Here is a 3,869-nt window from a genome sequence, read left to right as displayed (position 1 = left end):
CCGCTGAGCCTGGCGAGGCTAGAGATTTTACTCCTGCAGATGTCAGCGACGTACTGGCTGCAGTGGAACGGGGGAAAAAGTGTCTTTGATATTGCGCTAACTTTTTTCTTGCAGAGCTTGTGCGACTGGTACGCGCTGCGAACACTAGCCACCCACTGGAATCGTAAGTATTGCTTGATGAACGGGAGGAACAGCGAGTTAGAAAGAGCAGAACTACAGGTGTAGCAATTTCGAGCTACGTCGCGAGGAATCGTTTATAGAATAAGTAATAAAATCTGTCTGCGGCGCTTTGCGAACGCACGTCTCGATTTAAAGTTACGCAGACTGGGTTGACGATGTCCTTAACCGCGTCCAAGTTTCATAGGGGTTTATTAAATGCCAGCTAACTTTATTGCAGCGCTCTCTCGAAACAGTGTGCGCGCTTGCTCGAATAGAAGGAAGGAGAGAGACAAGAAGGAAGGGAGAAGCTGGAAGGAGATCCACGTCCAACGGCGGAGTCAAAAATAGGACGTACGTACGGTCACCACCATATTTCCATAAATGAGTTCTCCGGTTACAGGGTCTATTTCCGGTCGGTGCCGGCAACCCAGAGTTACAGCCAATTAGAATCGGCCGCGAGGCGGTGCACGGCGCCTGCACTCGATCGAGGGATCGATCCTGGGCCGGTAATCCCCGAGCAGAATCACGAACGGAACAACTAGACTTACGCGCTTTACTCGCTCAAACCGAGGAGATCGCGTGGACTGTGATTACGTAGGAACATTCGGAAAGTGATGTTAGTGAGAATCAGTGATGTAATCGGCTTTGAGTTCAGTATATGCTTATGGATTAGCACTTAACGCCGGCTATCTTTGGCTTACCTCTCGCATTTAAGGGTTGATTCACGTGGATTGTAAAATACTGTATATTTCAGTTAACGTATCGCTTACTTTGTAACCGAAAGTGCTTCTGCCCCCGTTTCCCCGTTTCTTTTGTAACTTGAGATATTTTCACCCCTACTTTACATCTTGGAAATACTTTTTTTTTTACTTAGAATGATAGTGTTACCGTGTTAAGTAATATATTAGGTAGGTAGGGTGAAGTAGCCGAATATGAGACCCATTTCTTAAAAATATCGTAACTCTTGACTGAGAACACTTTTATTAAAATTCGACGCACGTTTTAAAAGTAGAATATGTATTCTTTAGCAACCTACTGGAAAGTACTGTAACAAAAATTCGGTTTCTTCGTAATAAAATAAAAACGAAAGTCATTCAAATACGCAGATGGAGAAAATGGGTTCCTAATATGAGACCCAGTTTGTTTTTTCCTGAAACTTATTTTTTCTTTCTTCTTTTATAAAGTCGGCATGTGAAATCTATTTTTTCCACCACGCCCATCGTGACACTTTATACGTACACTTAACCTATTGTTCACCTAGCACATCTGAAGAATAAAGACCTGTGCAAAACAAGCATTCTGTATCATAATTTTCTTTCTTAATCACTTTCATCATTCAGGACAATTTCTTCTTCACTCTGATCAGTAGAACATTCACGGGTCTCATATTTGGAAACAATAACATGATAACTACTAAGTATTAGTTATCTAAGTAGCTTCGAAGTTAAGTCTTCATCATTTAATGATATACGACTAGTAAGCCTTAAACTTCTTTCCAAACACTATACAACAGTATTTGTGAAAATCATTATACACTTACCACTTTAGAGGTGTTTGTAATTTAATCGCACCACTTCAAAAACTTTCTGTAATGTATTTCGGAAATATGTGCTTGCTCAAGACGCTTAATTAATTACAATGCCACTGTGCGGACAAAACAACTAATACACGGTTAGTTAGTAAAGAAACAGCATCGCTATGACAATCAAGAGTTTTGTAGCGGAGATAAGCTGGGGTCTCGTATTAGGAGAGGTCGCTATATTCGGCTACTTCACCCTATTCGTATATTTTAAGAGAGTGGATAAGAATTTTGTTAGTGTTTTAGCTTTTCCTGATTGGATCTATTTTTAGAAATATAAAGCACGATGGGAGCTTGACGCCTCAGGAACGTTTGAATTTTCCGTGACCTGTCCTGCGGATTTATGCAAATCTTTAAATAACATGCAGAGAGGATTGTAAATGGTATAGTGGATTAAACAGCGGATATCTTCGGAATGAGGAATCTGCTCCTTTGCATGCAAAGTGCGAAACTGCGAGATTATTTCCAGGCTCATAACACGGAATTACGAGGCAAAGAACTTTAACTAAGTATTTCGGATGGAAATATATTTTCATTTTATCTCCACGGGGATTTCTTTTTTCAAAGACAAATTGAATTGTAAAATGATCCCAGTGCTGGTACTGAATTTCAAATAGAATGTTAACTTTAATTTCACTTCTTAAAGGCGAGAGACTGAATATCTTATATGGCAGCGTTATTTTACATATTTGTTATTTTCTTGCATAAGAGATAACATATGGATTAGACATTACAGTCCTAGAACTGAAGTTTTATTTTGTTCTCTTATTGTTAATTGATATATTTTGTGTGCACTGTGTAAATTAATTACTGGAATAATAGTAAAAATTTAATATTTTATTTTATATTTAAGACAATTCGTGGGAATATTTAAATAGGATTTTTTTGTACTGTATTCTAGTTATAGGAATGTTAGTTCAAAATGCTATCTTTGGAACTACATATTACGGTATACAAAAGTTCCAAGGAAAAATAACACAAAAGTTAACTGAAGGTTACTAAAAATTATCACTAAATTAATTGAAATATAGCTATGTAAATGAAAAGAGTTCATATTTACATGAAAGTGTTTGAAATATCAAGGGGAGGGGTATATGCTTTTTTAATATCTATATATAATGCAAATATTTACTTTAATTACTGGCCAATTTGAGGAGCAAACTAATGCAAGCATGGAACAATTTATACTGAATGTTTAACACAATAAAATATCGTCAACCTTCTGTAAACGGTCAAGAAAGTACTTGAATTATTATTATTAGCTACTTGTATTTAAAGAATTCTGTAGTGTCAGATTGAAGACGTTGTTCTCGTTGGGAATTTTATGTCTCGGGAAAGTGATTAATTTAGTACAAACAATAAACATTTAATAAAAGCCTCCACCCTTATTATATCTGCTGTTATATGCACTTCACTCAAAGCTCGTAACGTGGCGCTGATAACAGCGGTGATAAGGTCTGTGATAAAGTATAATTATACATACAAAATTATCGTGTACTTTAAAACAACAGCTTACCTTATCGTCTTACAACAAGTACCGTTCCATTTATGCTTTGCAATTGTAAATACTTCTCTTTATTGTTGCCAAAAGAACATTATGTAAACAAGGCACATATATTTAGGTAAGACTGCCCGAATCTAGTACATATTTTTTACTTCTATATTATAGAATTTACTTACAATTAATTGTACTTTCAATCGTAATTAATTATATGTTTACGGAAACTGTGTAACTGCTACTTGTTCGGGCATAGCTTTGTCATAGCTCAGTCATGAATAATATCTTTTAGTCCAATGTGCGAGAAACTGACAAATTCTCAAAATCATTTTTCTCAAAAAACGTAGGTCCATTAGCAAAAATTTTACTCTGTTTAAATTTTCCAGTTATTATTATACAAATACTTAGAATTATTATAATTATTATGATACAAATACTTATATACCCCCTGCCATATTATACCACCGACAACGTGCCATCCTGCAAACATTCTCCCACCTCTCCACTACCACGTGACTAAAAATCTAAATTTACGAAATCACTTTCCTTTTACATCATATCCTATCTTCAAACTACAAGCACACATCAAAATCTCCTGGAACAACACAAGGACACGGTAAAATTCAGCCACCC

At 36.3% G+C, this 3,869-nt stretch overlaps 1 long non-coding RNA gene across 2 annotated transcripts; it reads left to right on the top strand.

Annotated features, from left to right (window-relative positions):
• Positions 1 to 212: 212 nt before the first annotated feature.
• Positions 213 to 3,399, top strand: LOC143366107 (uncharacterized). 2 transcript variants are annotated; one of them, XR_013084664.1, is made up of 3 exons: positions 213 to 265; positions 398 to 510; positions 560 to 3,399. It is a non-coding gene; the product is annotated as an uncharacterized LOC143366107 (long non-coding RNA). The 2 variants fall into 2 exon arrangements; XR_013084663.1 differs by having other exon boundaries at positions 398 to 3,399.
• Positions 3,400 to 3,869: the final 470 nt, after the last annotated feature.

This window comes from Andrena cerasifolii, chromosome 2, assembly GCF_050908995.1.
Source record: "Andrena cerasifolii isolate SP2316 chromosome 2, iyAndCera1_principal, whole genome shotgun sequence".
Taxonomy (NCBI): domain Eukaryota; kingdom Metazoa; phylum Arthropoda; class Insecta; order Hymenoptera; family Andrenidae; genus Andrena; species Andrena cerasifolii.
This window is presented reverse-complemented; position numbering and strand designations above follow the sequence as displayed.